Source organism: Malus sylvestris, chromosome 16, assembly GCF_916048215.2.
Source record: "Malus sylvestris chromosome 16, drMalSylv7.2, whole genome shotgun sequence".
In the NCBI taxonomy this organism is placed as follows: domain Eukaryota; kingdom Viridiplantae; phylum Streptophyta; class Magnoliopsida; order Rosales; family Rosaceae; genus Malus; species Malus sylvestris.
In genome coordinates this window covers 32990222-33000793 of record NC_062275.1, presented here as the reverse complement: position 1 = coordinate 33000793, position 10572 = coordinate 32990222, and the positions used below count along the sequence as shown (strand labels likewise).

Genomic DNA, 10572 nt, shown 5'->3' with positions numbered 1-10572 from the left:
TTTGAAGAGGTTCCGAGTTTGCCACCCTCTGCCATTGATCCGAAAGTAAGTTCATATAATGTCTGAATTCCAAACTAAAATAAAAAGAGCAGTATCAAGAGAAACAATTAATTGTACCATCAAAACCTGACAGCTACTTGCTCCTGTTTCTAACAAAACTGCACAAAAGATTGGGTGTAAGCATCCATCAACCTGTATGTTGTTACCGTCAGCCATCGTGCTTCCCATTTAAACCACAACCACAGCATCGCCAGTGACGCTTCTAAAGCAGCAGCTTGGTCCTGCACATTTCGGGCATTTGGGTCGCCAACTACATTTTATGCACTTAGGCTTCCAGCATGTAGGAAATTTTAGACACTTTCAGTCTTGAACATTCAGGGCATTTAGGTTGGTAGAGTTTTATTCTACAACACATGCTTGCACAAATTGCACATGATCTTTTCTTCTGCAAATGCATATTCTGTCGAATCTTTTTTAGACGAATTTCTGTGGTTATGTTCTCTATTCCTAGGATAAACCTGCAAAGATGGCGGATGTAATCAGGGTAAAGCTCCAAGTTGCAGTGCCCACCTCCTTTAATCCACAAAGGCTCATATGGATCCCTTGCCATTTTCCACAGCGCATTACCATGTAACCAATTCACGATATCATCATCTGTACCCTGGTAGATGAATTTTTTTTGACACATTCAAGTTATTATAATAAGAAAACAAAATCAGATAAAGTTTAGTTGAGTTAGGGAAAGGGATCCTCTTTGGATCCCTTTCATCTCAGCCTCCTGAGCCACAAATCCAAGTCCTTGAAATTTGATCCAACAGTTAAAAACAGGGGGCCCCATTAAAAGTTATAATAACTTTAACCTTTGGATCAAATTTCAAGAGCCCGGATTTTACGCTCAGGTGGCTCAGGTGGAAGGGATCCGGAGAGGATCCCTTTCCTTGAGTTAGAGCAACTGTCGGATAATCACATGCCAGCACACAAATAGTGAGAAACTTACTTTAAAAGGTACCAAGATTGTGAACATGTACCAGAGAGCCAAAACAGAAATGGTAAACAACCAAAGAAAATTCAGTGGAGGAATGTATGAGGGAGGGACAAAAAAACACTAAGGGTGGAAAAAGTCACAAAACGATGACAGGTCTTAAATCTGATTCCATTGTTAAATGTTGGGCAATAACACGGGTTAATAGATACAACGGCTTTGGTTCTATGTACCCTTCAAATACTCAGCAAATTTGGGGACAAACCAGATGCTTGCACCTCTATGCTAAGTCGATAGCGTACCCCTTGCATTCCCATAATTTCATCTGCTTAACCAAAGTGTACCTAGAATATATACGTTGTAACAACCCAAAGCCTAATCCAGCTAGCTGGAGGTGACTTTTAGACTCATGGACCTTGCTTAAGTATCATAGTTCTTCCCAGCATATTTCCCGCTTGGGATCCTCTCCAAGTTGTCTTAACGGGCCTTTCTGATGAGGTACGGAACCACTTACTTTCCTACGGTTCCATCATTCCAACTGCACTTTCCTTATATATTATCAATAAAGTAAGACACATAGAAGCATCTCCTTCTTCATTGGACACTCATAATTGATTAGACAAACAAGTTATAGTTTTCTGATCAAAATAGAACCACAGAGAAAAGGCCCAAATAGGCATGCCATTCTAATCTTAAACTTTGTCCTTTTTTGTTAGAGAGGATTGGCTTGATAAGACTATTCACTATATTTAAAGCATTTTGAAGGAAGAAATGGATGACATTTTCCTTATTTTGTCCGGATTGAAGGTTACGCATAGACAAAAGTTCTCCCTTTTAATCCTACCATTTTTGTGGGGATTAGTAGGGATATCTTTTCTTCCCGAGTAACCTTCAACTTGAACAAAATATGAAGGTTGTCATCCAAAATGCATTCAATATAGTGAATAGACGTATCCAAGTCAATCATTTCTAACAAATGATGCCAAAAGGTCCAAAAATTCGCTTGTTTAATCTGCTAGTGATTTGAAAAGCTCTTTTTCAAGTATTTCCACTCAAGTCAACAGTTCTCATTGAGCAAACGGAAAGGAAGAGTAATTGGACATGTTTTTCAGTGCTTAAGAAGCTAGGTTATTTCATCGAGTTTTTAGCATATTCTAAAGAGAAAATGTAAGGAAATCCGTAGAGAAGAAATTTAGGAATAAAGAAAATTTAACACATGGCCAGGGATCAGAGACTACATAGTTGCTGAGAAAAATAAAGGAATCAACCAATGGCGAGCCAACAACAATTATATATGAACAGATGTGTAGAGACCAGAAATTGGACTTAATCTGGAAAACCCCAAGGTTAAGATAAGACGAGAGAAAATAGGTTAAGATGATTTGGACACGTAAACCGAAGACCTACAGATGCTCCGGTTAGAAGATGCGACTATGAGTTGGAGGCTCAAGGCAAAAGGGGTAGTGGAACACCTAGGAATACTTTGAAAGAGACTATAAGAAAAGATATGAAGTACTTGGAGCTAACGGAAGATTTGATGCAAAACTGAGCGGAATGGCGTTGTAGGATTCGTATAGCTGACCCCACTTAATGCAATAAGGCTTGGTTGTTGTTGTTGTTGTCCCCACTTTGCCTTCTTTTAAGTCCTCAAATTTCATCAAGCACTTAATATACTATTGTTCACAAATCATAACGAAATCGGATTTTATCAACTTATACCCCCCAAAACCCTGAATGTTTGATGTGCCTAACTGCAAGTACTCTCCATTTCTAAGTTCCTTAAGTCGTAGCTTTCATAGTAGTTTCATTGATGCTACCTACCAACTAAATGCCTGCTCAGGAAGGCATACTAAATGATGCACAAACATGCACTCAAATTGTCCCACTACCCCTAATCAACTTATTATTTATCCCAGGAGAAAGTTTCGTGCGACTTCAGTTAGCTGAGAGCCATGCACATAATTTCTACCAACAATTTTCTACTTCCCATGCATTCTCTGATACTTTTATATTACCAGGACGACAATCCTATATGCCAGTATCAGACCCTTGCATCGTATCTGCAACCAAAGCTCTGTTGGTATTGAATATTTTAGGGTTCCCAATCAAATCTATTATCTTATCTCCCATATAACGACGACTAAACATGAATGCATTTTAAGATGTCCACAAACTCAACTGAAAAACATTTTAATATCGACTAATTGGGGGTGGCTCTACCTAAGCTATTTAGAGGTTGTTTGGTATTCCATTTGAAAATAATTTATAATTTAAAAAAAAATGATGAATCTAATTGAATTACTTAATACTCATTGGTTTCAGAAACAAAAATACTTGGATCCAAGAAGGATAGCAAACATGCTTTTATTTTCAGTGCATTGCTGAAGGAGCTACGTTTTTATAATACAACGTCCTTCAATCAGGCTTGCAACCGGGAAATTAAGCCTCATACACGAGGAAGAGGTAGAAATCTGAAGTACAACTTAAGGATATACTCTTTCCTTTGAAATCAAGGGTTGTCGCACAAAGACAGAAGCTCAGATTATACCAAACAATTTGAACAACCGATACAGGAAGAGTCCCACACTAGTAAGAAAAGTGGTTGACCAGACAAATAGGGTGCTACGGGAACTCCAAAAACAGGGCAGTTAGTGTTGCGTTTCTGGGAAGAAGACATTACAATATGCTAGAGAAGAATTGACATATTTTACTGAAGGGAAGAAAAGGTCCGTACTCAGCTGAATGGCATGGGATCAGCGAGGTACGGAAATACATACTAAATTTCGTTTTCAATTAAATGATGGTGTGAACGCATGAAGAGATTCAAGTGGAAGGAAAGTGTAACTTCATTAGGCATTTAAGAACTATTTAGCTTACTAGAGTTTTAGGCATATGAACAATATGCATTCACATGGTTTTGTTTCATATAATTTCAATTAGAACTGACAGAAACAAGGTAGAACTGACAAAAACAATGTAAAACTGAAAGGGATCTTTGAGCATTATAATTTTTAAACATTACAAGAAGACAAGAGATACTTACATGTATTACTAGCACCGGGCACTTCACTTTCTTAATTTTATTGAAGTTCTGCACACCATCAGAATAGCGAATAGCATAGAATAGGAACAGAACGAGCTTCAGTGAGTTGCTCTGACAGTCTATGAGGACGTCACTACATTAGTGAATCATTATAACAAGTTACAAATGGCACAGTCGATAGTTAATAGACTATTACCCAAGAAATAATCCGTACCTTATAAACGTCAAAGCAGAATGTGAATTTCACATGGCAACTTAGCCCGGAAAGAATTGCACTATGCAGAACTACACCCCGCAGCCTTGGTAACTTAGCTGCCAAGTGCGGTGTTGGTCCACTTCCAACTGACTGCCCATACAAGATCAAATCTTCCTGGCTAACTCCGTACTCGGTCCCAAGGCACTCATATACTGCCTCTATGTCAGCATATGTATTTGTTTCACTAGGCTGGATTACATTTGAAGAAAAAACGTAAGTAAATACTTGTACTGAAAAACAGTCAACGAATATGTGTTATTCTAGATTTTATAAGATGACAAGCAAAATTAGAACAACTGAACTAACATAGTGAGCGCGCACGTAAAGTGATCAATAATAAGGACAGAAACCATAATTTCCAAAGAAAATAACAAAATCCAGAAGATCAATCACACTCTAATGATGGTATCAGCTCACATATGTGCATTAATATAAATAATTGAATGTAGATATGTAAAACCATGCAACATTTAGCTAATTTGGCCATACTAATGATGGTATCAGCTAAAACCACGCGTGAAAGATAATGAATCCCGAACTGTTTTTGGAACTATTGTTATATCCGATTCCTCGAGGATAAATGAATCCCAAACTGTTGGCATATGACTTGAATAACAAGGTGGAACATGTAAATTAATTTTCACATAAAACGATTGTAGTACCTTGCCAGTAGAGGCTCCATAGCCAGAATAGTCATACCTGCATCAAAAAAATTCCATCAACTCTCGTGAATAATGGTTAAAAATCACAGATGATTGGTCAAGAAAATGCAGATAATTCATCAATAAAAATCACAGAAAATAATTCCCTTTTTAACTCAGAGATAAAAAGAAAGAAACCCAATGATATTGATACATCATATATCTGAAGTGCCGGAAAGGCAAGCAACAAAATGCCAACAGAACCAAAAAAAAAAAAAAAAAAAAAAAAAGTAAAGCTGCTGCGTCTCCATCCATCCAAAGAAAACAAATTAATGACTCTACAGAAAAGAAAAAAGGTAATAGCTGTAGATATAAACCCCAAAAGAAAGATTTATTTACCAAATGTATAGAAATAAATTGATTTGATTTGATTGCAGGAAAGTAAGGCAGTAAATAAAAGCAAATGATTCAAGTGTTGTTTGCAATGAAAACCCCACAAGAAAAAAGAAGTGGAGAGAGAGAGAGAGAGAGAGAGAGAGAGAGAGTGACCCAATGAGATTGACCCGCAGAGAGAGGTTGAGCTGGAGAAAGAGGTCATAGAGCTGGCCGAGGTCAGCAGCATTGTCATGCGAGTAAAGCAGAGTGAGGAGGGCGTAAGAGCAGTTCCACCGTGGTGTATTACCGGCGGACTGGGGATGGAACAGAGCCAAATAGCCCGGGGGATAAGGTCCAGCGTATGCCAGCCCCAGGAACAGTCGAGGCCCGGCAGGAATTGTCAGCCAAGAGCCAGGAGGTCATGTGATGTGGGCTGACGTCAGGAAGACATCAGCCATAATATAAAATTAATAAAAATATAAAATATTAATAAAAAATTAAAAAAATGTAAAACTCTGGCTTCGAATTCAACAGCTCTCGTCGGAGTGCAACGTTGAGACTGATGATACACCCACAGATAAATGGAAGAGATCCAGTCTCTCCTCCGCCGCAGTTGCTCCCGCACCCCACAATGCCTTCGCCTCCACGCACTCACGATCTCCCTCCTTCCACTCGCGCGTCCAGATCGCACGATTTGGGATTTGTTTTTGGGAGAGAGAGAGAGAGATTTTAACTAAGGAAAAACTGTGAATTTTTGCACGGATTGGCTACTGATGTTGTCTGAATCCGAGGCCCTGCCTCCAGAGCTCAAAGTGAGAGAGAGCTGCTGAGCTTGAAAAGGAAAGAACAAAAAACACACAACTTTTGGAATGGTGCGTTGGCACCATGGGAAAAGAAGAAGAAAAATAATAAAAAAAAGGTTTTGGAATGGTTCATCGGCACCATGTGAAAAAAACAAAGGTTTTGGAAGTGTGCTGCAACATGTGAAAAGAAAAAAAAAAGTAATAGAAAATGATACAACGAGATCGATTAAAAATTCTATCCAAAATTACAAATAAAATTATTTTGTATTATTTAAAAAAAAATACTAATATTTTATTGCCTATTGTCAGAGCTATTCAATGTAAGGGTAGAGATGCAAAATGCAGTTATTGTTCATTAAGGGCATTTACTGTTCACTGAGTGGATTAAATAGTGAATAGCCCAGGGGTGCCTTAGCAACGGTGGAACTGCTCTAAGGGTTCTGCAGATAAAAAGCAACAATCTTGTTCCTCGGTGAGGATTTTTACCAAAAACAATTAAAAATACTTAAAACACTTGCAAGAGAAATAAAATTATTGTAGTATAATTGGCTCAAATAAGATCGTTTCCCACAAGGATTAATTTAAAAAGATCAAAGCGAAATCAATTCTCAACTAATTAATTAAAACAAAGTTTTTGAAAGAGGTGATCTAATGACCTAAATTAAGAAAAACGAATTTATTTAAAAAGATTACTTAAAAACTACAACTTTAAAGAAGGAGAAGGAAACAATTTTTAGAATTTCAAGTGAGAAAGTACTAGGGTTTTGCCGTCACCCTAACAATCCTATGTAATTCTTTTAATTACTTATGAATTACACATGCATATTTTGAAGGTTAGGTTTTCCTAGAGTATATTCTGCTTGGAACCTCCAACATAGAACGTATATCTAATATGTAACCCGTCCGTGGTGTCCAAATCGAATGTGAACATGCAAGACTCATTAAGTTTTGTAAAAACCCTTTGAACAATCATATAACCCTTAAGACGTGTCGTTCATCTTAAGAAGTTACACATATTAACCACAAGAAGCCTTAGTCAATTTTAGGGACAGCTCTCGGCCAAAATTGCATCAAATTACTTTTCTAAATATCCTAATGGTCGCGAATCACTAAGACAATTAAATAGTTTTAACCGGTGATTAACAACTCAAAACTTGCATGCATAAATTCATAAGCAAATTAAAAAGAAACTACATATTCTTGCTAAGGATCATGGCCTCACCCTAGCAAAAAGAATTAGTTACGCATATTCATAATAAAAATCACAAAGTCATTATTGAAATAGAAAAAGAATGAAAACACCTTGAAAGTATAAGTCTTGAAATCTCTAAGCTTTGCCCCAAATCTTCTCCCCAAAAATTGCATAAGAAGAAGACCCTAGGGCCGGCCAAAAAGGCTTATTTAAACTACTCTAATTCAATCCTCCTAGTAAAAGGTCTTAGAATAAGACTAGAAAACATAATCCTAAATTAACTTGGAAATTCGCCCAAAATCCTTCACAGCCACGTTTTAGACACATATCAGCTCCAAAACTGGACCAAAATAGCTAGATTTAAAGCTTGGACTATTCTAAACACTTGTCCAGAAGGCCACGAACCCATCTGAGATTATCTTGGGCTTCAAAAACTGCATTTAAGCCCTAAAACGTTACTTTCCAACAACGTGCACTGTTCCTTTATTTAAGTGCCATAAAATAACCGCTTCATAGAAATTGCCGAAATTTTGACACAAACATGCCAAGAGACACAAGAACATCCTCCAATTTTAATCACTCCAAAATTCGTCTGTTTGAGCACATTTTGCTCCGGAAGAAGTCGAATGTCCTATGTTGAAAATATGAAGCAAAGTATCAAAATTATACCAAAATAATTACCAAAATATACTAAGAATAGGATAAAATAGATAATAAGAAATCGACTCATCACCCCGCTTTGTGTCAATCAACAACACATCCAAGGAGTTATTAACAGGCAGAACGGCCATCAACAACGTCGTGTTGGTGCTGTCGTGCTGTCGTGCTGCCCCTTCTAGATCTTGTAGGTCGGCGGAGATGGCGGAAAGAAGGCGAATTTCGCCACCTGAGACCACACGCACCCCATTCCGTTCACCAATATTCCAAAACCTATCATGATCCACCCACAACTGTGACGATCCATCCCTAATTTTCCTATGTAATTTCTCTCCGAGTATGTGTATTGACGATTATGCCCTTATTGGCAAGTGACGTGGACTTATTCTTATCGCTTTCCTTTTTATTTCTCGATATCGCATTTAAATTGTACACACTAGTACGGGTAGGTGTAGATTTTAAAGTGTAAAAATATCTACTTCGGATAGATTTCGATTTCCTTTTTATCCCATCCCGTACACCTCTATTCATTATTTCACTCTCACCTATCCCATCCCTTCATTATTTTCTGTCCCCCCCAATCAGAAAAGCAGCTCTCTCTCTTCTCCCTCAACCACGCCGAACTTCTTCTTCTTCTTCCTCTCTACAACCATCACAAAACCACACCAAAACACTCAAACGTGAAAAACAAATTACACCATTGTGATCATCTCAGTCCCACGATCACAACTAGACCCGGCAGTTTCTGACACGACACGAAAACGACATGAAAATAACGGGTTTTGAGTCAACACGATAACTTATCGGGTCATTATCGGGTGACCCGTTAAGAATGGATTCTTAACGGGTATACATGTGACAGCCCGTCCCTGATTTTAAGAGTTTCTACAGTTTTAATAAAGGATTTAAAAAAAAAAAAAAAAAAAAGCCCTTTGAGGCACGCGCATTGTTCGAGGTTAATCATTGTGTCGTGCCATCTAAGATTTGTTTTCTTGACATATCCTCGTAGTACTCGTCGCTACGGATGCGTGGGCGCAAGCGGTTCGTGATTTGGAGTTATATCGAAGAAGATATTAACGTTTAAAGTTTGGGACATTTTAGTAATTCAATTATTTGTGGTAGAATTTCAGTTTTAAGAAGGGGAATTAAAGGTTGGGCGCTGCCCAGTTAGAGAGGGGAGAGAGGTGGACTGCCCTATCAGAAATAAAAGAAAGAAGAAGGGGGATTGGCTGCCCAACCAAGGAAGGAGGAGATGGACCAATCGGAACAGTGAGAGAAGGGAAGGACCAATCAGAATCAGGGAAAGGAGGAAAGAAGGGAGAAGGAAAAGGAGGGGATCGGCCGGACCCATTTCGACCCGCGCGCGACCCGTCGGGTTTTCTACACATTTCCGTCGAAATTCCACCATTTTTCCGGCGAATTGCTTCAAGAAATCACTTGGAAACTTCTCCATGACCTCCCCTTTATCTATTTCATCTCAAATTTGGAGAGATTTGGCTTTGAAAATGGAGAAAACCGCAAGTAAGGGGTGCAGCGACTTTGGCTTCGAATCACCCAATCCCGAAGCAATTCCTTCCAATTTCCACCACCAAAATACTTCCCTTGAGGTCTGGAACAATGCCCAATCAGTGGTTGGAGCGTTGGAGTCGAACTAGGGACGAATCAAGAACACCCAAAACCTAGGGTTACGCACGGTTTTGGTGGAATTGGAGCATTTCTAGGACGAATTGGCCTTGGCCACAGGTATGAAAGTTGTTCTACTCATTGAGATCTTCATTTCTATAAATTTTGGTAATTTTTGGAAATAGTTGGATTTTCCGGCGAGCCGGAGCGGCCGACCGCCACCCACTGCGGCGCGTACGGTGACACGTGGCCAGTGGGCCGCCAATGTTATTTTTAAGCTATATTTGATGTCTTGAGTTCAGTTATGATAGTGATTTGACGTTGGTTGATCATTTGAACTTAAATTCGATACGATTCATGGTTAGGCCAAAAGGTGAATCAACGATCCAACCGTCGGATCGTCACCAAACTTTGATACGTAGTAGTATGTAATATTTGAAGAATGTAGGAACTTACGGATTGGAAATCCACGTATGGATCTTCCTGAATTGGATTTGTAAGTTCAAAAAATAAAAGGTTAACCGCCACTTGGTTTTGGAAATGGGCGGAGATCCAACCGTTGGATCATAACGAAATTTTAGTACGTTGTTCTAGAAGCTTAATGTGTATCTTGGGAAGTGATGGATTGGAAATTTGAGTTGTGGATCTTTCAGATTGAGTTATGTGGGGTTATGACCCTACCGTCGAACTTAGTCGACGGTTGACCTTTGATCAACGGGTCTCGCATTAGTCTTGAATGCCCTTGTGGATATGTGTTATGTGAATTTCATATTCTATCGATTTGATTTCTGAGGCATGGTTTGATGTTCGTTCTAGGCGCTGATCATCATGACGCCTTGATGTGTTATGCTAGGGAGTTGTAGGGCGAACTCCAGGTGAGTGGGCAGTTTTGTTTTCTGTATATACCCATATACTTGATGATTTTCCCAGAAATCGAATTTAAATGAAAGTATGTTTTGAAATGCCATGCATAGAATTACATGAAATGTTTGATTTGGTA

The 10572-nt window shown here is 38.7% G+C and overlaps 1 pseudogene; it reads right to left on the bottom strand.

The window, feature by feature from the left end:
* Positions 1–8199, bottom strand: LOC126606370 (uncharacterized; annotated as a pseudogene).
* Between the last annotated feature and the right edge of the window lie 2373 nt (positions 8200–10572).